Genomic DNA, 26,169 nt, shown 5'->3' on the forward strand with positions numbered 1-26,169 from the left:
TACTACAGACTCCCAAATAGTCAGCGGGAAATTGAGGAGCAAATATGTAAGGAGATTACAGATAGCTGCAAGAAAAATAGGGTGGTAATAGTAGGGGACTTAAACTCTCCCAACATTGACTGGGACAGCCATAGCATTAGGGGCTTGGATGGAGGGAAATTTGTTGAGTGTATTCAGGAGGAATTTCTCATTCAGCATGTGGATGGACCGACTAGAGAGGGGGCAAAACTTGACCTCGTCTTGAGAAATAAGGAAGGGCAAGTGACAGAAGTGTTAGTGAGGGATCACTTTGGGACAAGTGACCATAACTCCATTAGTTTTAAGATAGCTATGGAGAATGATAGGTCTGGCCCAAGAGTGACAATTCTTAATTGTGGCAAGTCCAATTTTGATGGTATCAGACAGGAACCTTCAGAGGTAGATTGGGAGAGGCTGTTGGCAGGCAAAGGGACGGCTGGTAAATGGGAGGCTTTTAAAAATGTGGTAACCAGGGTTCAGGGTAAGCACATTCCCTTTAGAGTGAAGGGAAAGGCTGGAAGAAGTAGGGAATCCTGGATGACTCGAGATACTGAGACTCTGGTCAAAAAAAAGAAGGAGGCATATGACGTACATAAACAACTGGGATCAAGTGGATCCCTTGAAGAGTATAGAGATTGTCGAAATAGAGTTAAGGGGGAAATCAGGAGGGCAAAAAGGGGACATGAAATTGCTTTGGCAAATATTGCAAAGGAGAATCCAAAGAGCTTGTACAGATACATAAAGGGAAAATGAGTAACTAGGGACAGAGTTGGGCCTCTTAAGGATCAACAAGGGCATCTATATGCAGAGCCTCAATAGTTGGGTGAGATCCTGAATGAATATTTCTCATTGGTATTCACGGTTAGAGAAAGGCATGGATGTTAGGAAACTAAGGGAAATAAATAGTGATGTCTTGAGAAGTGTGCATATTACAGAGGAGGAGGTGCTGGAAGTCTTAAAGCGCATCAAGGTAGATAAATCCCCGGGACCTGATGAAATGTATCCCAGGATGTTTTGGGAGGCTAGGGAGGAAATTTCAGGTCCACTAACAGAGATATTTGAATCATCGGCAGCCACAGGTAAGGTGCCTGAAGATTGGAGAGTAGCGAATGTTGTGCCCTTGTTTAAGAAGGGCAGCACGGAAAAGCCTGGGAACTACAGACCGGTGAGCCTAACGTCTGTAGTAGGAAAGTTGATCGAAGGTATTCTGAGATAAAGGATCTGCAAGCATTTAGAGAGGCAAGGACTGATTCGGGGCAGTCAGCATGGCTTTGTGCGTGGAAAATCATGTCTCACAAATTTGATTGAGTTTATTGATGGGGTGACCAAGAAGGTAGATGAGGGCAGTGCAGTAGACGTTGTCTACATGGACTTTAGCAAAGCCTTTGACAAGGCACCGCATGGTAGGTTGTTGCAGAAGGTTAAAGCTCACGGGAACCAGGGTGAGGTTGCCAATTGGATTCAAAATTGGCTGGACGACAGAAGACAGAGGGTGGTTGTAGAGGGTTGCTTTTCAAACTGGAGGCCTGTGACCAGTGGTGTGCCTCAGGGATCGGTGCTGGGTCCACTGTTATTTGTGATTTATATTAATGATTTGGATGAGAATTTAGGAGGCATGGTTAGTAAGTTTGCAGATGATACCAAGATTGGTGGCACAGTGGAGAGTGAAGAAGGTAATCTAGGATTGCAACGGGATCTTGATCAATTAGGCCAGTGGGCCGACGAATGGCAGATGGAGTTTAATTTACATAAATGTGAGGTGATGCATTTTGGCAGATCAAATCAGGCCAGGACCTACTCAGTTAATGGTATGGCGTTGGGGAGAGTTACAGAACAAAGATATCTAGGAGTACAGGTTCAAAACTCCTTGAAGGTGGAGTCGCAGGTGGACAGGGTGGTGAAGAAGGCATTCGGCATGCTTGGTTTCATTGGTCAGAACATTGAATACAGGAGTTGGGACGTATTGTTGAAGTTGTACAAGACATTGGTACAGCCGCACTTGGGATACTGTATGCAGCTCAATGGTTAAAGCGTGGTGCGAATAACGCCAAGGTCGCGGGTTCGGTCCTCGTACGGGTCAACAATACAACGTCATCACGAAGTGAAGTGCTTGCCTCATATGTTTGCAGGCAACCAGTCCAATGTTACTGGGGCGGCATTATTACTGACCTGAAGCCGCGCAGAGTCCCTTTTATCTGCTTGACTCCTCTTGGATAATATCTGCCACTTTTTCATTCTTTTACATTTGTGCGCCACAAACGTGTCGGTAACATGTTTCCCAAGTTTCTTAGTCTACAGCGATGACAATTCACGTCGTTCTGAACAATGCCTTACCTCCAATTCCTGCAATTTTCAGGCAGATCTGCTCCAGGCAACTTTGGAAATAACAACGCAACATGTCAGACGTGCCCACCATTCAGGACTGGAGTGAATTTGGAAACGGCATGGTCACTCCAGCCCAAAACGCATACTTGGCCGGTTAGCTCAGATGGTTAGAGCGTGGTGCTAATAACGCCAAGGTCGCGGATTCGATCTTGTACGAAGTAACCACAGCGTGAAATAATCTCCGCTTGTCCGGCAAGCTGTAGCGGCATTTTGACTCCGCTGCGACGGCGCAGAGTCCCCTGTAACTGCTTCGCGCCTCTTGGACAGTATCTGCCACTTTTTCTGAGAAACTGTCGTTCTTTTACATTTCTGTGTCACAAATGTGTCCAACGTCTCCTAATCAACAGCGAACTCCTGCAGATGACAATTCACGTCGCTCTGAACTGTGCTTTACGTCTCCTTCATTGCAATATTTCAGGCTAATCTGCTCCAGGCAGCGTTGCAAACAGCCATGGTACGATGTCACATCAGCCTATCTTGAAATTGCGGCATTGAATAGATCAGCAGCGCTGTGCAGGAATTACTAACCCTCTTGCCAGTAATTTGGCTCAAATGCTGCCACCTTCAACAAACCGATTGCTTAACATGCAGTCGTTTGCTGGCTACGCCAAATACATTTGATGCTTCGAGATGTCTTTTTCAAAAATCTGCACTACTCATTTATAATGTGGTGCTTATTACACTGATGTGGAGATGCGGGCGTTGGTCTGGGGTGAGCACAGTAAGAAGTCTTACAACACCAGGTTAAAGTCCAACAGGTTTGTTCCGATGTCACTAGCTTCCGGAGCGCTGCTCCTTCCTCAGGTAATTACACTGAAACACGTCTGGAACGATCAAAATACCTTAAGGCGAGAAGTATACTTGTTTGCTAATCTATTGAGAGGCGACGCATGATCTCCCGGTTAATGTCCTTAGCTTGTAACTCCCCGAACCATTTACCCCAATTTAAAATTCAGCTGGCTCATCATCATTTCGTGCTGAAGCAGCAGCCGTCCATTCGGACTAATGTGAGCGCCTGTCCTGCAATTGCAAATAATCTGCATGATGTTGAGATGCTGGAGCTGGATACAGAAAGAATTGTGACAGCAACAAGAAGTGTGACAGCAACAGGTGTATTTGAAATCACAAGCTTTGGCAGCGCCGTCCCTTCATCAGTTGAAGTGATGAAGGACCACTTTACCTGATGAAGGGACAGCGCTGCCAAAGCTTACGATTTCAAATCAACCTGTTGGACTTTAATATGGTGCTGTGAGACTTCTTACTGAATAATCCGCACTCACTTTATTGCGGAACGGTTACATTTCGACATTCCGCCCAAGTCTCCAGACAATCTAAATCCTGCTGTATCCTCCGAAAGTCCTCATCGCTATCCGCAATTCCACCAACCTTTGTGACGTCTGCAAACTTACTAATCAGACCAGTTACATTTTCCTCCAAATCATTTATATATACTACAAAGAGCAAAGGTCCCAGCACTGATCCCTGTGGAACACCACTGGTCACAGCCCTCCAATTAGAAAAGCATCCCTCCATTGCTACTTTCTGACTTCTATGGCCTAGCCAGTTCTGTATCCACCTTGCCAGCTCACCCCTGATCCCGTGTGACTTTACCTTTTGTACTAGTCTACCATGAGGGACCTTGTCAAAGGCCTTACTGAAGTCCATATAGACAACATCTACTGGCCTACCTGCATCAATCATCTTAGTGACCTCCTCGAAAAACTTTATCAAGTTAGTGAGACACAACCTCCCCTTCACAAAACCGTGCTGCCTCTCACTAATACGTCCATTTGCTTCCAAATGGGTGTTGATCCTGCCTCGAAGAATTCTCTCCAGTAATTTCCCTACCACTGAAGTAAGGCTCACCGGCCTGTAGTTCCCGGGATTATCCTTGCTACCCTTCTTAAACAGAGGAACAACATTGGCTATTCTCCAGTCCTCCGGGACATCCCCTGAAGACAGCGAGGATCCAAAGATTTCTGTCAAGGCCTCAGCAATTTCCTCCCCAGCCTCCTTCAGTATTCTGGGGTAGATCCCATCAGGCCCTGGGGACTTATCTACCTTGATATTTTTTAAGACACCCAACACCTCGTCTTTTTGGATCACAATGTGACCCAGGCTATCTACACCCCCTTGTCCAGACTCAACATCTACCAATTCCTTCTCTTTGGTGAATACTGATGCAAAGTATTCATTTCGTACCTCGCCCATTTCCTCTGGCTCCACACATAGATTCCCTTGCCTATCCTTCAGTGGGCCAACCCTTTCCCTGGCTACCCTCTTGCTTTTTATGTACGTGTAAAAAGACTTGGGATTTTCCTTAACCCTATTTGCCAATGACTTTTCGTGACCCCTTCTAGCCCTCCTGACTCCTTGCTTAAGTTCCTTCCTACTTTCCTTATATTCCACGCAGGCTTCGTCTGTTCCCAGCCTTTTAGCCCTGACAAATGCCTCCTTTTTCTTTTTGACGAGGCCTACAATATCACTCGTCATCCAAGGTTCCCGAAAATTGCAGTATTTATCTTTCTTCCTCACAGGAACATGCCGGTCCTGTATTCCTTTCAACTGCCACTTGAAAGCCTCCCACATGTCAGATGTTGATTTGCCCTCAGACATCCGCCCCCAATCTATGTTCTTCAGTTCCCGCCTAATATTGTTATAATTAGCCTTCCCCCAATTTAGCACATTCATCCTCGGACCACTCTTATCCTTGTCCACCAGTACTTTAAAACTTACTGAATTGTGGTCACTGTTACCGAAATGCTCCCCTACTGAAACATCTACCACCTGGCCGGGCTCATTCCCCAATACCAGGTCCAGTACCGCCCCTTCCCTAGTTGGACTGTCTACATATTGTTTTAAGAAGCCCTCCTGGATGCTCCTTACAAACTCCGCCCCGTCTAAGCCCCTGGCACTAAGTGAGTCCCAGTCAATATTGGGGAAGTTGAAGTCTCCCATCACCACAAACCTGTTGTTTTTACTCTTTTCCAAAATCTGTCTACCTATCTGCTCCTCTATCTCCCGCTGGCTGTTGGGAGGCCTATAGTATACCCCCAACATTGTGACTGCACCCTTCTTATTCCTGATCGCTACCCATATAGCCTCACTGCCCTCTGAGGTGTCCTCTCGCAGTACAGCTGTGATATTCTCCCGAACAAGTAGCGCAACTCCACCTCCCCTTTTACATCCCCCTCTATCCCGCCTGAAACATCTAAATCCTGGAACGTTTAGCTGCTAATCCTGCCCTTCCCTCAACCAGGTCTCTGTAATGGCAACAACATCATAGTTCCAAGTACTAATCCAAGCTCTAAGTTCATCTGCCTGACCCGTAATGCTCCTTGCATTAAAACATATGCACTTCAGGCCACCAGGCCCGCTGTGTTCAGCAACTTCTCCCCGTCTGCTCTGCCTCAGAGCCACACTGTCCCTATTCCCTAGTTCTCCCTCAATGCTCTCACCTTCTGACCTATTGCTCCCGTGCCCATCCCCCTGCCATACTAGTTTAAACCCTCCCGTGTGACACTAGCAAACCTCGCGGCCAGGATATTTATGCCTCTCCGGGTTAGATGCAACCCGTCCTTCTTATACAGGTCGCATCTGCCCCGGAAGAGCTCCCAGTGGTCCAGATAATGGAAACCCTCCCTCCTACACCAGCTGTTTAGCCACGTGTTTATCTGCTCTATCTTTCTATTTCTAGCCTCACTGGCACGTGGCACAGGGAGTAATCCCGAGAATACAACCCTCGAGGTCCTGTCTTTTAACTTTCTGCCTAGCTCCCTGAACTCCTGCTGCAGGACCTCATGCCCCTTCCTGCCTATGTCGTTAGTACCAATATGTATAACGACCTCTGCCTGTTTGCCCTCCCCCTTCAGGATGCCCTCTACCCGTTCGGAGACATCCTGGACCCTGGCACCAGGGAGGCAACATACCATCCTGGAGTCTCTTTCACGTCCACAGAAGCGCGTATCTGTGCCCCTGACTATAGAGTCCCCTATTACTATTCTGCGCTTTGACCCTCCCTTCTGAACATCAGAGCCAGCCGTGGTGCCACTGCTCTGGCTGCTGCTGTTTTCCCCAGATAGGCTACCCCCCCCCCCCGACAGTATCAAAAGGGGTATATCTGTTCGAGAGGGGGACAACCACAGGGGATTCCTGCACTGACTGCCTGCCCTTTCTGGTGGTCACCCATTTCTCTGCCTGCACCTTGGGTGTGACCACATTTACATAACTGCGATCTATGACGCTTTCCGCCACCTGCATGCTCCTAAGTGCATCCAATTGCTGCTCCAACCGAATGATGCGGTCTGTGAGGAGCTCCAGTTGGGTGCACTTTCTGCAGATGAAGCCACCCGGGACGCTGGAAGCCTCCCGGACCTGCCACATCTCACAGTCAGAGAACAACACCCCTCTAACTGACTTTGCGTCAATTAATTAAAATTAAAATTTGTCTTTTTTTTTAAAAATATTTTTTTTTAAATTTCAAAGTTACTGTCAACTACCTGTTTCCTAGCACTAGATTTCTAATAGAAATGCGATAGCTAACGATAGTACTCTCCGATCTCTGGCTTAGATATCCCTCTAAATTATAATTAAGTTATTATGTTTAATTAGTTACCAAATACTCAATTTTTTTTTAAATTTAGGGTAGAATCCCAACCAGCCACTCTGGCCACAGCTTTTCTGTGATGTCACTTCAGTTTCCTCCCCCCCCGACACACACAATTTGAAAAAAGGTATAAAAGTAAAAATAAGTAAAAATCACTTACTTCCCTTCTTACCTTCTGAGTGTCTTAGATGTTCTCAGGTTCTCTCGCCGACAGAGACTGCTCCTCCACCTCCGAACCTTGACCTGCACAATGCTAATAATATAATAATAATATAATATGGCACTTACTTTACACCAATGGGTCTTATTATTAGGGTAAAGGAGGAGGGCGGGTGGGAGAAACTACACGTGTAGTGTCTCGGGTTTCCTCTCCACCAGAATTAATTGGTTGGGGAGGGGGGAGGACTTCCCAGAGGTCCGCGGGTCGAACTTCCGGTTCCCGCCTTATAGAAAAACAAATAAAACAGAAAAGAACAGACAGGGGACCAGGTAAGGCTTTTTAAAGTCGCTACTCACCTCCCAGAGGGCCCCTGCGCACCGCTGCCGCCGAAATCCAAAGGGCTGCTCCTGTAAAGGTAAGTGGTTTTAAACCCCTAAAACCCCTGTCTGTTCCAATCCCAGTTTCCAGCCAAGGATCGGCGCCTTTGCATTCCACGGGGTTCAAGGTTTCAACTATTCTCCTTTGTGTGAATAATACCATCATTACAAGGAGAAGTCTCTGCACATCGCTTTAAGATTGATCCCTGAAATATTTGCGTTATGCTGATTTATTATCTTTTTTTTGCTGATTTTGAGCTTTTAGGCGCGTTGAACCTGAATTCTGACAGGATTGCTAGTTTGCTAGTGCAGTTGGGGAGGGTTTGAACTAATGTGGCAGGGGGATGGGAACCGATTTAGGAAGTCAGTGGGGACGGAAACAAAAGGCAGGAAGGGAGATTGTGTAAAGCATGACCAGAGAAAGCAGGGCAGAGAGCAGGTAAAATCTACATGAAACTGCATTTATTTCAATGCAAGGGGCCTGATGGGCAAAGCGGATGAACTCAGGGCATGGATGGGCACATGGGACTGGGATATTATAGCTATGACTGAAACATGGGTAAGGGAGGGGCAGGACTGGCAGCTCAATGTTCCGGGGTACAGATGCTGTAGAAAGGATAGAACAGGAGGTAAGAGAGGAGGGGGAGTGGCGTTTTTGATTAGGGAGAACATCACGGCAGTACTTAGAGGGGATATATCCGAGTGTTCGCCCACTGAGTCTATATGTGTGGAACTGAAAAATAAGAAGGGAGAGATCACCTTGATAGGACTGTACTATAGGCTCCCAAATAATCAGCGGGAAATTGAGGACCAAATATGTAAGGAGATAGCTGCAAGAAAAATAGGGCAGTAATAGTAGGGGACTTTAACTTTCCCAACATTGACTGGGACAGCCAAAGCATTAGGGGCTTGGATGGAGGGAAATTTGTTGAGTGTATTCAGGAGGAATTTCTCATTCAGTATGTGGATGGACCGACTAGAGAGGGGGCAAAGCTTGACCTCGTCTTGGGAAATATGGAAGGGCAAGTGACAGAAGTGTTAGTGAGGGGTCACTTTGGGACAAGTGACCATAACTCCATTAGTTTTAAGATAGCCATGGAGAATGATAGGTCTGGCCCAAGAGTTAAAATTCTTAATTGGGGCAAGGCCAATTTGGATGTGATCAGACAGGAACTTTAAGAGGTAGATTGGGAGAGACTGTTGGCAGGCAAAGGGACGGCTGGTAAATGGGAGGCTTTTAAAAATGTGTTCACCAGGGTTCAGGGTAAGCACATTCCCTTTAGAGTGAAGGGCAAGGCTGGTAGAAGTAGGGAACCCTGGATTACTCGAGATATTGAGACTCTCAAAAGGAGAAGGAGGCATATGACGTACATAAGCAACTGGGATCAAGTGGATCCCTTGAAGAGTATAGAGATTGTCGAAATAGAGTTAAGAGGGAAATCAGGAGGGCAAAACGGGGACATGAAATTGCTTTGGCAAATAATGCAAAGGAGAATCCAAAGAGCTTCTACAGATACATAAAGGGAAAAAGAGTAACTAGGGACAGAGTAGGGCCTCTTAAGGATCAACAAGGGCATCTGTGTGCAGAGCCACAAGATTTGGGTGAGATCCTGAATGAATATTTCTCATCAGTATTCACGGTGGAGAAAGGCATGGATGTTAGGAAACTAAGGGAAATAAATAGTGATGTCTTGAGAAGTGTGCATATTACAGAGGAGGAGGTGCTGGATGCCTTAAAGCGCATCAAGGTAGATAAATCCCCGGGATCTGATGAAATGTATCCCAGGATGTTGTGGGAGGCTAGGGAGGAAATTGCGGGTCCCCTAACAGAGATATTTGATTCATCGGCAGCCACAGGTGAGGTGCCTGAAGATTGGAGAGTAGCGAATGTTGTGCCCTTGTTTAAGAAGGGCAGCAGGAAAAGCCTGGGAACTACAGACAGGTGAGCCTAACGTCTGTAGTAGGAAAGTTGCTAGAAGGTATTCTTGGAGACAGGATCTACAAGCATTTAGAGAGGCAAGGACTGATTCGGGGCAGTCAGCATGGCTTTGTGCGTGGAAAATCATGTCTCACAAATTTGATTGAGTTTATTGTGGGGGTGAACAAGAAGGTAGATGAGTGCAGTGCAGTAGACGTTGTCTACATGGACTTTAGCAAAGCCTTTGACAAGGTACCGCATGGTAGGTTGTTGCAGAAGGTTAAAGCTCACGGGATCCAGGGTGAGTTTGCCAATTGGATTCAAAATTGGCTGGACGACAGAAGACAGAGGGTGGTTGTAGAGGGTTATTTTTCAAACTGGAGGCCTGTGACCAGTGGTGTGCCTCAGGGATCGGTGCTGGGTCCACTGTTATTTGTGATTTATATTAATGATTTGGATGAGAATTTAGGAGGCCTGGTTAGTAAGTTTGCAGATGACACCAAGATTGGTGGCACAGTGGATAGTGTAGAAGGGTATCTAGGATTGCAACGGGATCTTGATCAATTAGGCCAGTGGGCCGACGAATGGCAGATGGAGTTTAATTTAGATAAATGTGAGGTGATGCATTTTGGCAGATCGAATCAGGCCAGGACCTACTCAGTTAATGGTATGGCGTTGGGGAGAGTTACAGAACAAAGAGATCTAGGAGTACAGGTTCATAGCTCCTTGAAGGTGGAGTCGCAGGTGGACAGGGTGGTGAAGAAGGCATTGGGCATGCTTGGTTTCATTGGTCAGAACATTGAATACAGGAGTTGGGACGTCTTGTTGAAGTTGTACAAGAAATTGGTACGGCCACACTTGGAATACTGTGTGCAGTTCTGGTCACCCTATTATTGAAAGGATATTATTAAACTAGAAAGAGTGCAGAAAAGATTTACTAGGATGTTACCGGGACTTGATGGTTTGAGTTATAGGGAGAGGCTGGATAGACTGGGACTTTTTTCCCTGGAGCGTAGGAGACTTAGGGGTGATCTGAAAGAGGCCTATAAAATAATGAGGGGCATAGATAAGGTAGATAGTCAACATATTTTCCCAAAGGTAGGGGAGTCTAAAACTAGAGGGCATAGGTTTAAGGTGAGAGGGGAGAGATTCAGAAGGGCCCAGAGGGGCAATTTCTTCACTCAGAGGGCAGTGAGTGTCTGGAATGTGCTGCCAGAGGTAGTAGTAGAGGCGGGTACAATTGTGTCTTTTAAAAAGCATTTAGATAGTTACATGGGCAAGATGGGTATAGAGGGTTATGGGCCAAGTGCGGGCAACTGGGACTAGCTTAATGGGAAAAGCTGGGCGGCATGGACTGGTTGGGCCGAAGGGCCTGTTTCCATGATGTAAACTTCTATGATTCTATGATTCTATGATCAGAAATTGAATTTCATCCAGTCCCAATAAAGGATGCACTTTGGATCTGTCCATCGCTGCTGTTCAGTTAAACCTCATTGTTATATTCCATCACATTTATATTTAAATACATTTCAATTTGTTTTCTTCATTCAAAGCCATTCTGCACTCTGTCCTCTGGGTTTCTGTTGCCATGAGCACCCGGTTTCCCTGGGTTTCTGTGGCTCTGGCTCATCTTTCTTTCTCACTCCACAGTAGAAATATTTCCCACTTTCTCTGTCTGTTAGCTTTCACAAAGAGTCATCGGACTCGAAACGTTAGCTCTTTGCTCTGCCTATAGATGCTGCCAGACTTGCTGAGATTTTCCAGCATTTCCTCTTTCGTGGTTATCTTTCTGTTCACATGGAAATTCAATTGGTCACAACTGGTCCAAAAGCAGCAATGGTTCCATTGGGGCTCGAAAGCAGGACCAGCTGCGTGTAAAGCGGACGTGATAACCACTATACTATTGAACCAGCTGGCGGCAGCTACGCTCCTTATATGACTGGAGTTTGTGATTGTTCCATCGATCCGGAACCTTTGTAAAGCGTCTATTTGATGGGAATGGATCAGCTGTCCAACACCTGACTTGCTGTATAACATGTTTGCGTGTCCACAAAGTCACGTTCAGCTGATTGTGCCCAATGTTTTCTCTTTGAATCAGGCAATTCTCGAAAAAGACTCAAAATGAAAGAGCGTTTAATTAAATGAAAATGAAATGAAAATCGCTTATTGTCACAAGTAGGCTTCAATGAAGTTACTGTGAAAAGCCCCTTTTCACCACATTCCGGCACCTGTTCGGGGAGGCCGGTACGGCGCGGAGGTTTTTTGGCAAAGGGGAGGTTTCGCTTTTGTAAGGAACAGTTTTGAAGCAAGCGTGCTGGACGCAGCGCACCTTGAGTCAGAATGTTGAGTCATTGAGAGTCAGGAAGTGACTGTCCCAAATCTAACTGGGAATAAGCTGTCTCCAGGAAAGGGACTCGGTGGGCGGAGAATCGGAGTGAAGCACCTAACAGCAGCACAGCTCTGAACTCGCCCTGAATCCAGAGGCAGAGCTGCTGATATGCCGTCCGGATTCAGGGAGTGGCGCAGGGCAAAGGAAGCAGCTGTATGTTCTGGAGGAGAGGCACAGCATCAGCAGAGGAAAGAGGGGCAACAGCGGAGCGACTGGAGCAACAGCGAAGGGGGAATGCGGTCACTACAAGCAGGATCTCTCATAGCCCGGATAGCTCAGTCGGTAGAGCATCAAACTGTCAATCTGAGGGTCCAAGGTTCAAGTCCCTGTTTGGGCGATCATTTTAGATCCCAATGATCGATGCTAAAGTGAACCCATCGAGTGAATCCACTGGGAAAGAAGCCCATCGGCCCATTGTGCCTCTGCTACCCCTCAATCCCCCATCTGTTCCAATCCCAGTTTCCAGCAAAGGACCGTCGCCTTTGCATTCAACGGGGTTCAAGATTTCATCTATTCTCTTTTGTGTGAATAATACCATCATTACAAGGAGAAATCTCTGCCCACCGCATTCAGATTGATACCTGAAATATTTGCGTTGTGCTTATTTATTATCATTTTTTTGCTGATTTTGAGCTTTTCGGCGAGTTGAATCGGAATTCCGACATGATCAGGAATTGAATTTCATCCAGTCCCAAAAAAGGATGCTCTTTGGATCTGTCCGTTGCTGCTGTTCAGTTAAACCTCGTTGTTATGTTCTAATAAATTCCATCACATTTATATTTAAATACATTTCACTTTGTTTTCTTATTTGAATGCCATTCTGCACTCTGTCCCCTGGGTTTCTGTGGCCATTAGCACCCGGTTTCCCTGGGTTTCTGTGGCTATGGCTCATCTTTCTTTCTCACTCCACAGTATAAATATTCCCCACTTTCTCTTTCTGTTAGCTTTGTCAAAGAGTCATCGGACTCGAAACGTTAGCTCTTTGCTCTCTCCTACAGATGCTGCCAGACTTGCTGAGATTTTCCAGCATTTCGTCTTTCGTGGTTGTATTTCTGTTCACATGGAAATTCAATTGGTCACAACTTGTCCAAAAGCAGCAATGGTTCCAGTGGGACTCAAACTCAGAACCTGCTGCGTGTAAAGCGGACGTGATAACCACTACAACATGGAACCAGCCGTCGGCAGCTCTCCTCCTTATATGACTGGAGTTTGTGATTGTTCCATCGCTCCGGAAGCTTTGTAAAGCGTCTATTTCATGGGAATGGATCAGGTGTCAAAACCTGACTTGCTGTATAACATGTCTGCGTGTCCCACAATGTCGCGCTCAGCTGATTGTGCTCAAATTTTTCTCTTTGAGTCAGGCAATTCTCGACAAAGACTCAAAATGAAAGAGCGTTTAATGAAATGAAAATGAAATGAAAATCGCTTATTGTCACAAGTAGGCTTCAATGAAGTTACTGTGAAAAGCCCCTCGTCAACACATTCCGGCGCCTGTTCGGGGAGGCCGGGACGGCGCGGAAGTTGTTAGGCAAAGGGGAGGTTTCGCTTTTGTAAAGAACAGTTTTCAAGCAAGCGTGCTGGACGCAGCAAACCTTGAGTCAGAATGTTGAGTCATTGAGAGTCAGGAAGTGACTGTCCCAAATCTAACTGGGAATAAGCTGTCTCCAGGAAAGGGACTCGGTGTGCGGAGTATCGGAGTGAAGCGCCAAAGAGCAGCACAGCTCTGAACTCGCCCTGAATCCAGAGGCGGAGCTGCTGATATGCTGTCCGGATTCTGAGAGTGGCGCAGGGCAAAGGAAGCAGCTGTTTCTTCTGGAGGAGAGGCACAGCATAGGAAGAGGAAAGAGGGGCAACAGCGGAGCGAGAGGAGCAAAGCGAAGGGGAAATGCGGTCACGACAGGCGGCACCACTCGCAGCCCGGATAGCTCAGTCGGTACAGCATCAGACTTTTAATCTGAGGTTGCAGGGTTCAAGTTCCTGTTCGGGAGATCATTTTAAATCCCAATGATCGATGTTGACGTGAACCCATCGAGTGAATCCCCTGGGAAAGATTCCCATCGGCCCATTGTGCCTCTGCTACCCCTCAAAACCCTGTCTGTTCCAACCCAGTTTCCAGCCACGGACCTTCGCCTTTGCATTCCAGGGGCTTCCATATTTCATGTATTTTCTTTTGTGTGAATAATACCATCATTACAAGGAGAAATCTCTGCCCATCGCTTTCAGGTTGATACCTGAAATACTTGGGTTATGCTGATTTATTATCATTTTTTTGCTGATTTTGATCTTTTAGGCACGTTGAATCTGAATTCCGACATGATCAGAAATTGAATTTCACCCAGTCCCAATAAAGGATGCTCTTTGGATCTGTCCGTTGCTGCTGTTCAGTTAACCCTCATTGTTAAGTTCCAATAAATTCCATCACATTTATATTTAAATACATTTCACTTTGTTTTCTGTATTCAAAGCCATTCTGCACTCTGTCCCCTGGGTTTCTGTGGCCATTAGCACCCGGTTTCCCTTGGTTTCTGTGGCTATGGCTCATCTTTTTTTCTCACTCCACAGTATAAATATTTCCCACTTTCTCTGTCTGTTCGCTTTGACAAAGAGTCAACGGACTCGAAACGTTAGCTCTTGGCTCTCCCGACAGATGCTGCCAGACTTGCTGAGATTTTCAGCATTTCCTCTTTCGTGGTTGTATTTCTGTTCACATGGAAATTCAATTGGTCATATCTTGTCCAAAAACAGTAATGGCTCCACTGGGGCTCGAACACAGGACATGCTGCGTTTCAAGCAGACGTGATAACCACTACTCCATGGAACAATCTGGTGGCAGCTACACTCCTTATATGACTGGATTTTGTGATTGTTCCATCGCTCCGGAACCTTTGTAAAGCGTCTATTTGATGGGTATGGATCAGCTGTCAACACCTGACTTGCTGTATAACATGTTTGCGTGTCCCACAAAGTCGCGTTCAGCTGATTGTGCACAAATTTTCTCTTTGAGTCAGGAATTTTCGAAAAAGACTTAAAATGAAAGAGCGTTTAACGAAATGACAATCGCTTATTGTCACGAGTCGGCTTCAATGAAGTTACTGTGAAAACCCGCTAGTCGCCACAGCTGGCGCCTGTTTGGAGAGGCCGGTATGGCGCGGAAGTTGTTAGGCAAAGGGGAGGTTTCACTTCTGTAATGAACAGTTTTGAAGCAAGCGTGCTGGACGCAGCGAACCTTGAGTCAGAATGATGAGTCATTGAGAGTCAGGAAGTGACTGTCCCAAACCCAACTGGGAATAACCAGTCTCCAGGAAAGGGACTCGGTGGGCGGAGTATAGGAGTGAAGAGCCGAAGAGCAGCACAGCTCCGAACTCGCCCTGAATCCAGAGGCGGAGCTGCTGATATGCTGTCCGGATTCAGAGAGTGGCGCAGGGCAAAGGAAGCATCTGTTTGTTCTGGAGGAGAGGCACAGCATAAGCAGAGGAAAGAGAGGCAACAGCGGAGCGAGAGGATTAACAGCGAAGGGGGAATGCGGTCACTACAGGCAGCGTCACTCGCAGTCCGGATAGCTCAGTCGGTGCAGCATCAGACTTTTAATCTGAGGGTCCAGGGTTCAAGTCGCTATTCGGGCCATCATTTTAAATTCCAATGATCGGCGCTGACCTGAACTCATCGAGTGAATCCACTGGGAAAGAAGCCCACCGGCCCATTGTGCCTCTGCTGTCCCTCAAAACCCTGTCTGTTCCAATCGCAGATTTCAGCCAAGGACCGTCGCCATTGCATTCCACGGGGTTCAAGGCTTCATCTATTCTCCTTTGTGTGAATAATACCATCATTGCAAGGAGAAATCTCTGCTCATCGCTTTCAGATTGACCCCTCAAATATTTGCGTTATGCTGATTTATTATCATTTTTTTGCTGATTTTGAGTTTTTAGGCGAGTTGAATCTGAATTCCGACATGATCAGAAATTGAATTTCATCCAGTCCCAATAAAGGATGCTCTTTGGATCTGTCCGTTGCTGCTGTTCAGTTAAACCTCATTGTTATGTTCCAATAAATTCCATCACATTTATATTTAAATACATTTCACTTTGTTTTCTTAATTCAAAGCCATTCTGCACTCTGTCCCCTGGGTTTCTGTGGCCATTAGCACCCGGTTTCCCTGGGTTTCTGTAGCTATGGCTCATCTTTCTTTCTCACTCCACAGTATACATATTTCCCACTTTCTCTGTCTGTTAGCTTTGACAAATAGTCATTGGACTCGAAACGTTAGCTCTTTGCTCTCCCTGCAGATGCTGGCAGACTTGGTGAGATTTTCCTGCATTTCATCTTTCGTGGTTGTATTTCTGTTCACATGGAAATTCAATTGGTCACAACTTGTCCAAACGCAGCTATGGTTCTAATGGGGCTCGAACCCAGGACCTGCTACGTGTAAAGCAGACGTGACAATGGTAACAGCTGTACTCCTTATATGACTGGAGTTTGTGATTGTTCCATCACTCCGGAACCTTTGTGAAGCGTCTATTTGATGGGAATGGATCAGCTGTCAAAACCTGACTTGCTGCATTACATGTTTGCGTGTCCCACAAAGACGCGTTCAGATGATTGTGCCCATTTTTTTCTCTTTGAGTCAGGCAATTCTCGAAAAAGACTCAAGATGAAAAAAAAGAGCGTTCAATGAAATGAAAATCGCTCATTGTCACAAGTAGGCTTCAATGAAGTTACTGTGAAAAACCCCTAGTCGCCACATTCCGGCGCCTGTTCAGGGAGGCTGGTGCGGCACGGAAGTTGTTCGGCAAAGGGGAGGTTTCGCTTTTGTAAAGAACAATTTTGAAGCAAGCGTGCTGGACGCAGCTAAACTTGAGTCAGAATGTTGAGTCATTGAGAGTCAGAAAGTGACTGTCCCAAATCCAACTGGGAATCGCCAGTCTCCAGGAAAGGGACTCGGTGGGCGGAGAATCGGAGTGAAGCACCTAAGAGCAGCACAGCTCTGAACTCGCCCTGAATCCAGAGGCAGAGCTGCTGATATGCCGTCCGGATTCAGAGAGTGGCGCAGGGCAAAGGAAGCAGCTGTATGTTCTGGAGGAGAGGCACAGCATAAGCAGAGGAAAGAGGGGCAACAGCGGAGCGAGAGGAGCAACAGCGAAGGGGGAATGCGGTCACGACAGGCGGCGTCACGCGCAGTCTGGATAGCACAGTCGGTAGAGTATCAGACTTTTAATCTGAGGGTTCAGGGTTCAAGTCCCTGTTCGGGCGACCATTTTAAATCCCAATGATCGATGGTGATGCGAACTCATCGAGTGAATCCACTGGGAAAGAAGCCCATCGGCCCATTGTGCCTCTGCTACCCCTCAAACCCGTCTGTTCCAATCCCAGTTTCAGCCAAGGACCGTCGCCATTGCATTCCACGGGGTTCAAGGCTTCATCTATTCTCCTTTGTGTGAATAATACCATCATTACAAGCAGAAATCTCTGCTCATCGCTTTCAGATTGACCCCTCAAATATTTGCGTTATGCTGATTTATTATCATTTTTTTGCTGATTTTGAGTTTTTAGGCGAGTTGAATCTGAATTCCGACATGATCAGAAATTGAATTTCATCCAGTCCCAATAAAGGATGCTCTTTGGATCTGTCCGTTGCAGCTGTTCAGTTAAACCTCATTGTTATGTTCCAATAAATTCCATCACATTTATATTTAAATACATTTCACTTTGTGTTCTTAATTCAAAGCCATTCTGCTCTCTGTCCCCTGGGTTTCTGTGGCTATTAGCACCCGGTTTCCCTGGGTATCTGTGGCTATGGCTCATCTTTCTTTCTCACTCCACAGTATAAATATTTCCCGCTTCCTCTGTCTGTTCGCTTTGTCAAAGAGTCTTGGAGCTCGAAACGTTACCTCTTTGCTCTTCCTACAGATGCTGCCAGACTTTCTGAGATTTTCCAGCATTTTGTCTTTCGTGATTTTATTTCTATTCACATGGAAATTCAATTGGTCACAACTTGTCCAAAAGCAGCAACGATACCACTGGAGGTCGAACCAGGGACTTTCTGCGTGTAATGCTTACGTGATAACCACTACACCACGGAACCAACGAGCTTCCCACCTGGCTGTTTATATGACTGGAGTAAGGATTCGAGTCCCAGTTGGACCTATGTTAATTTTAGAGCACAGATAGCTCAGTCGGTGCAGCATCAGACTATTAATCTGTTATATATCCTATACCATCCTCTTTTAGTTTATGATTCGTTCCTGAGATGTGGGGCCAGCTATTTATTGCCCATCACTGAGGGCATTTCAGATTCAACAACATTGCTGTGGATTAAGGACGGAGATTTCCTTCCCTTCAATGAGGACTTCAATGGACCAGATGAGTCCTTAGCCTTTTAATACCAGATTTTTATGGAATTTAAATGTCACCATTTGCCGTGACGGGATTCGAACCTGAATCGCTAGAGCTTTGCCCTGGGTCACAATGTAAACGCCCGTCCCTTTATCTGCGCATCAACTTTCACTCAATTAAACGTCCCATGGGATTTAAAAAATAAATAAATTTAGAGTACCCAATTCATTTTTTCCAATTAAGGAGCAATTTAGCCGATCCACCTACCCTGTACATCTTTTTGGGCTGTGGGGGGCGAAACCCACACAGACACGGGGAGAATGTGCAAACTCCACGGGGACAGTGACCCAGAGCCGGGGTCGAACCTGGGAACTCGGCGCTTCCCATGGGATTTTAAAAGAAAACAAAGTATGAAAACAAGGCCTAAATGGAGGCACACCGTCAGATCACAAAGCTTGGTAAAAGGTATAATATTTTCCTAAGTGGCTTACAAGAGGAAAGCGAGGTAGAGGTGGAGCACGGAATTGGAAGAGAGAGTGGGAGTTCCTGAGCTTCCGCACCGTCCAACAGGGGGCACCATTGGAACAGTGATAAAAGCCAGGAATGTTCAATGGTCCAGTATTAGATGGAATGCAGATATTTCAGAGGGTTGTGGGGCATAGAGAGATTCTTGGAAGGTTTGGGGGAGGGGGCAATGTGTCTGGTGTTTTTCTTGGGGGCGGTGATATATGGTCGTGCAGGGATTGGAAAGAAGGTTGCTGACTCAATACAATTAATCGGTTCGGCGTTGCTGATGTTGTGCATCTTTCTGAACCGCGCTAATGGGGTCTGCCAGAGACTGTGGGACACGGAATTTCAGGAAGTCTTAGGCCAGACTCGTCCTCAGAAAGCGGCGCTACTATTTCCCAATTTGGGCTTAAATATTGCTGAATGTTGACCCTCCGGGTGGCCGAGTTGCGCGGGAAACAGTGAACGAAAGGCCGTAGAGCCACTTGATGTTCTCTGCCTGCCTGTGTGTACGAGTGGATGGGATCAATTCTCATAGAATCCCCACTGTGCAGAAGGAGGCCATTCGGCCCTTCGATGTTATACCTGCCCTCTGAAAGTGCACCCTATCGAAGCCCACTTCCCCCACCACGCTTCCGTAACTCCAACAGACCTGCACATCTTTGGACTGTGGGAGGAAACCAGTGCACCCAGGGGAAACCCACACAGACACGGGGAGAATGTGTAGACTCCACAGTCACCCCAGGCCAGAATTGGAGCGGGATCTCTGGCTCTGAGGCAGCAGCGATAACCGCTCTTTCTCTCTCTCCACGCTGTTGTTGTTCACAGACCAGGGAATGGCAGCCTTCACACTCAGACATTGAAGAATCAACCTGGACATGGCTGAAGATTCAGCTTTCAATCTTTACTTGCACTCCAGAGACTGACATGGTGGCCATTGCTCACATCAGAATCGAGTAGGCTGCAAGGGCCGATGTCCCCCACGTGTGGGACGCAGCGAATGCGAGAGTGTGGTGCAGTGTCAGGGTGCCGCCCGCCTGCGAAGGGACAGTATTGCAGCCATATTATTTCCATGGCAAGTTCAGTTCAGATTCTGGTTAATGCTAACTCCAAATGTGTTGCTAGCACGGGAATCAGCGACGGTAATGCCAATGAATGTAAAGGGGTAAATTTTGGATCCTCTCTTGTTGGAGAATGTCACTGCCTGGCAGTCATGCAGTGCCAACCTTCCTCGCCACTTGTCAGCTCAACCATGAATATTGTCCATGTCTTGATGCAGTTGGCTATGGGCTGCGTCAGTACCTGGAGAGTGGCTAACGGCGCTGAACATTGCGCCGTCATCAGCGACCATATAATCATAGAATCGTAGAACTTAGTGCAGAAGGAGGTAATTTGGTTCATCGTGCCTTCCCCGGCCCTTGGAAAGAGCACCCTACCTCAGCAACGCCACGGACCCTTTTTGGACACAAGGACAATTTTGCGTGGCCAGTCCACCTAACCTGCACATCTTTAGACTATGGGAGGAAACCGGAGCACCCGGAGTAGACACGGGTAGACACGGGGAGAACGTGCAGACTCCGCACAGATATCATCACTTCCGACCTCATTAAGGAAGTTCATCGATGAAGCAACGGAAGGTGGTTGGGGCTAGGATACCAATGGGAACAACTCGGAATGATAGTCTGGAGCTGAGGTGATTGGGCTTCAACTATCACAAGCATCTGCATCATGATCATGGCTTATTATTCAAATCATTAATCTGCTCCCGTTTTCACCCAGATCCTTTGATTCGTTCAGTTCGAAAGGCTATAACTAACTCCTTCTTGCAAACATAAAAAGTTTAGTACTGATTTTGTAAGTAAATAATTCCACAGACTCACCACTACAAAGAACAAAGAAAAGTACAGCACAGGAACAGGCCCTTCGGCCCTCCAAATCTGCGCCGACGATGCTGCCCGTCTAAACTAAAACCTTCTACACTTCCTGGGTCCGTATCCCTCTATTCCCATCCTGTTCATTGTATCTGTCACGATGTCCCTTAACTGTCACTGTCGTCCCTGCTTCCACCACCTCCTCCGGCAGCGAGTTCCAGGCACCCACTACCCTCTGTGTAAAAAACCTGCCTCTAAACCTTGCCCCTCGCACCTTAAACCTATGCCCCCTAGTAATTGACCCCGAGTAATTGTCATGTTTTGGCAGCATGGTAGCATTGTGGATAGCACAATTGCTTCACAGCTACAGGGTCCCAGGTTCGATTCCTGGCTTGGGCCACTGTCTGTGCGGAGTCTGTACGCTCTCCCCGTGTGTGCGTGGGTTGCCTCCGGGTGCTCCGGTTTCCTCCCACATTCGAAAGATGTGCAGGTTAGGTGGATTGGTCACACTAAATTGCCCATAGTGTCCAAAATTGCCCTTAGTGTTGGGTGGGGTTACTGGGTTATGGGGATAGGGTTAAGGTGTTGACCTTGGATAGGGTGCTCTTTCCAAGAGCTGGTGCAGTCTCGATGGGCCGAATGGCCTCCTTCTGCACTGTAAATTCTATGTAACTCTGTAACTATTCCCATCCTATTCATGTATTTGTCAAGATGCCCCTTAAATGTCACTATCATCCCTGCTTCCATCACCTCCTCCGGCAGCGAGTTCCAGGCACCCGCTACCCTCTGTGTAAAAAACTTGCCTCGTACATCTCCTCCAAACCATTCCCCTCGCACCTTAAACCTATGCCCCCAAGTAATTGACCCCTCTCCCCTGGGAAGAAGTATCTGACTATCCACCCTGACTATGTCCTGCATAATTTTGTAGACCTAATGTACAAGGTCGCTAATGTAATGACGCATTTAACGGATTGGGGTCCACGCAGAACAAAATGTAGAACGGATGTGAAAGTTGGGAAAGGGGCAGGAGGCAAAGGGGGAATTTGAGATTGGGAAGGATCACCAGAAAAAGAGCAATAGTTGGGAAATTTCGAAGAATTTCAGTCTGTAAACTAATAGTGGACTTTTGGGCAAAATATGTTTAAAACTCTGAATGGTCATTTGCTTATTTAAGATTTCACAGGTAATGGTCATAGAACATAGAAAATACAGCACAGAACACGCCCTTCGGCCCACGATGTTGTGCCGAACCTTTGTCCTAGATTAATCATAGATTATCATTGAATTTAAAGTGCAGAAGGAGGCTACTCGGCCCTTTGAGTCCCCACCGGCTCCCGGAAAGTGCACCCCACCCAAACTCAACACCTCCACCCAACACCAAGGGCAATTTTGGACATTAAGGGCAATTTATCATTGGGCAATTCACCTAACCTGCACATCTTTGGACTGTGGGAGGAAACCGGAGCACCCTCAGGAAACCCACGCAGACACGGGGAGGACGTGCAGACTCCGCACAGACAGTGACCCAAGCCGGAATCGAGCCTGGGACCCTGGAGCCTTGAAGCAATTGTGCTATCCACAATGCTACCGTGCTGCCCTTAAGAACAAATAAATCTACACTATATCATTTTACCGTAATGCATGTACCTATCCAATAGCTGCTTGAAGGTCCCTAATGTTTCCTATTCAACTGCTTCCACAGGCAGTGCATTCCATGCCCCCACTACTCTCTGGGTAAAGAACCTACCTCTGATACCCCTCCTATATCTTCCACCTTTCACCTTAAATTTATGTCCCCTTGTAATGGTTTGTTCCACCCGGGGAAAAAGTCTCTGACTGTCTACTCTATCTGTTCCCCTGATCATCTTATAAACCTCTATCAAGTCGCCCCTCATCCTTCTCCGTTCTAATGAGAAAAGGCTTAGCACCCTCAACCTTTCCTCGTAAGACCTACTCTCCATTCCAGGTAACATCCTGGTAAATCTCCTTTGCACCTTTTCCAAAGCTTCCACATCCTTCCTAAAATGAGGTGACCAGAACTGTACACAGTACTCCAAATGTGGCGTTACCAAAGTTTTGTACAGCTGCATCATCACCTCACGGCTCTTAAATTCAACCCCTCTGTTAATGAACGCGAGCACACCATAGGCCTTCTTCACAGCTCTATCCACTTGAGTGGCAACTTTCAAAGATGTATGAACATAGACCCCAAGATCTCTCTGCTCCTCCACATTGCCAAGAACTCTACCGTTAACCCTGTGTTCCGCATTCATATTTGTCCTTCCAAAATGGACAACCTCATACTTTTCAGCGTTAAACTCCATCTGCCACTTCTCAGCCCAGCTCTGTATCCTATCTATATCTCTTTGCAGCCGACAACAGCCCTCCTTACTATCCACAACTCCACCAATCTTCGTATCGTCTGCAAATTCACTGACCCACCCTTCAACTCCCTCATCCAAGTCATTAATGAAAATCACAAACAGCAGAGGACCCAGAACTGATCCCTGTGGTGCGCCACTGGTAACTGGGATCCAGACTGAATATTTGCCATCCACCGCCCCTCTCTGACTTCTATCGGTTAGCCAGTTCGTTATCCAATTGGCCAAATTTCCCACTATCCCATGCCTCCTTACTTTCTGCATAAGCCTGCCATGGGGAACCTTATCAAATGCCTTTCTAAAATCCATGTACACTACATCCAGTGCTTTACCTTCATCCACATGATGCACGCTTATTAAATATTATTGGAAAGAGGTTTCTATTCAGCACCTTGGCTATGGGAACTCACAGAGAGGGGAAGCTGGTGATATTTCTGTTGACATGGAAATTCAATTGTCCAGAAGCAGCAATGATTCAACTGGGGCTCGAACCCAGGACCTGCTCCGGGTAAAGCGGAAGTGAAAAACCAGTACACCACGGAACCACGTGGTTAACATGGGTTCCTGTTTATATGACTGGAGTGTGTGATTGTATCCATAGCTCCAGAAATGTTGGAAAGCGCCCATTTGGTGGGATGAGCTCAGCTGTAAACACCTACATGTTAGCGTTTCCATTTAAGTCGCGTTTCGCTGATTGTTCTGAATGTTTTTCCTTTGAGTCAGGCAATTTGCAGGAAAAGAGGCAAAATGAAGCAGCGTTTAAATGTTATGGGCAAACGGGAGGCTTCACTTCTGTAAAGATTCCGACATGATCGAAATTTGAATTTCATCCCCGACGGGGGCGCACGAACTAGTGCGGTCAAATGTCCTGGACAAGGGGCAGGCGAGGGAGGAATGAGGCTAGAACAGAGGGGAAAAGTGAACGAGATAGAGACCGCTTGGACCTTTGACATGTTTGCGCGGCACTGCGCTGCCCCACTCCAGTCATAAAGTCCGGGTCACAGGAATGGGCGAGGATAGGGGAATGGAGGTGAGGGTGAGGCAGAGGCAGCGGTCAGACAACAGGCATAATTTAAGGTTAAGATCAGCCCCGGGAGAGGCGGGGCACCATACTAGCAGGGATAGCTAGCACAGGAAGAAAGACAGCAAGGCGGGACGCGGTGCACCTCCCGGCAGGGTGGGAGACCCTCTCTGTTGGTGGGGGGGGGGGGGGGCAGTATTGCTCTCTTTGGTTGTTTCTAAATATGCCGGTCAATATGGTCGCTTTCCTTAATTCTAATTACGTTTGCTTTAGAGTCTCCAGGTATCTTTCGATACCGCCACAAGGTTGAAACTCGAATGAGTGTGTAGGAGTGAGTGTGTAGGAGTGAGTGTGAGTGAATATGTAAGAGTGAGTGTGTGTTAGCATGTGGGTGTGATAGTGTGTCAGAGTGACAATGTGTCAGAGTGAGAGTGAGTGTGTTCCCTCCCCATTTTTTCAGGTAATTCTCCTCCCCAGTTCCCATTCCTCTCCCTGTCTCTCGCTCAATTAGGACGCCATCCCGGCCCATAGTTTCAAACTGCCTCTCCCAGCGTGGAGAGGAGAGCATGCCAATAGCACTTTGTAATTAGAGAGGAGGGCGACACATTGTGGGTGCGGGAGTCGGCGCGGGCCTCAATCTCTGTATTTGCGCTTCCCCCATCGTTCAATGTTACTGACAGGGAAAGGGGCGTCCGGTTTGAGCAACCTCTAATCTGGGAATCAGACGATCCTGAAAGATATGTATGTGTTTCACAACAGATGTCTTTCTTTCATTTAGAATGGTGGCATGTTGTGCATTTTGCTTATTGTATTTCTTTGCATTATCCCCTCATCTGGACGGAGCTCAAAGGGCCAATCACACCGACCTTCTTTGCCGGTTTATTAGACGATGTATCTGTTTGGAGGCGAGAGTGAACTAGGTCGACCCATCTCCCAAAACAGCACCACGGAAGCTTGTGGCAATGAAGCTTCAACAATCTGATTTTTCTGCCTATTTCGAAGAGGAATGAAGGCAAAGATTCCATACTTTTCCGGGCCATTTCTTCCAGAACGTCCCGTCTTCAAGTCGCTTAGTTGCCAAGATTTATTTTGTGAAACTGATAGGCAGCGCTCATCAGCTCTTCGCCCATAAAAGGTTGCCTGCATGGGGCAGACTAATAAATGGCTTGTTACGACCAGCTCCGCAAACTCAGCCAGTTCTACCATCCAGCACGGATAACTTCCTTCATTTGTAAACTCCTCCGCCCAAAGTCCCTGCTTGTTTCTGTGAATTATATCAGCCCTACAGTCTACCCTGAATATTTAACATTCCCCGTTATTAAAGTGCCCTATCTATGCAAAGAACTGCATTCCCTACAGCCCTCCTTTTATCTCTAGTCTCCTCCAAAGCCATGCAGAAATCTATCGACACGCCTGCCCTAAAACTTTCACAAACTATGAAACGTTTTTCTCCTCCTACAACCTTGCGATAAGTCTGCGTTCCTCCATTTATTGCTCAGTGCTTTGCCGTCCAAATAATTGCAACCTGGTCTCCGTGGTCTCAGCTGCCTGGTTCCCAATACTTGTTCTTGTTCACAAATCATTTCCACCCTTTCTGTAGCTTTAGGAAACAACTTCTGCCTTCCATTTGCACAAATATTTGGGTACCTAGCCAATACCTGCTGTCGATGCCCCTGGTGTTAAAGTTCCTTCCACAACTTCTGCTATGAACGAAGCAGGGGATTTATTTTGATAAGTTGCTATTGTCGATTTGCATCCTTGGAAATATTTCGAGAAAATTCTCCTAACAAGGATATTTTCTCTCAGGTGCGCAGAGGAGATCAATGACCACAAATACACGATAAAGATTGGCATTGCTCCGATATATCCTGTCCTCAGATTATTCCTAAAAGAACCCCACTTCAGGAACATAAGAATACCCATTCTCTGCCACATTTCCTCCTTCCCAAATTGCTCTAGCTTGTCCTGTGACCCGTAGCGTTTAACTCTTCAACAGGAAGACACTTCATCGCCAACGTAACTCTGTTGAATCCCCAAGAACTGCATACGATTGAAAAAGTGTGCCGTTCAGTGTATATATCAGCGAATACTTGCTCGTTCTACTCAATCTCCCTTCATAAGAAAATTCCCTCACCGTCGTTGTTTGGTTCAAAAATGGCTACCGGCTGTGCTTTCTTACGTTTTGAACTTGTCCTATGACCATCAC

At 46.8% G+C, this 26,169-nt stretch overlaps 1 non-coding gene across 1 annotated transcript; it reads left to right on the forward strand.

The window, feature by feature from the left end:
• The first annotated feature begins 12,117 nt into the window (after positions 1-12,117).
• trnad-guc (transfer RNA aspartic acid (anticodon GUC)) lies at positions 12,118-12,190 on the forward strand. Its single transcript has one exon. It is a non-coding gene; the product is annotated as a tRNA-Asp (tRNA).
• Positions 12,191-26,169: the final 13,979 nt, after the last annotated feature.

Source organism: Scyliorhinus torazame, chromosome 4, assembly GCF_047496885.1.
Source record: "Scyliorhinus torazame isolate Kashiwa2021f chromosome 4, sScyTor2.1, whole genome shotgun sequence".
Lineage (NCBI taxonomy): Eukaryota > Metazoa > Chordata > Chondrichthyes > Carcharhiniformes > Scyliorhinidae > Scyliorhinus > Scyliorhinus torazame.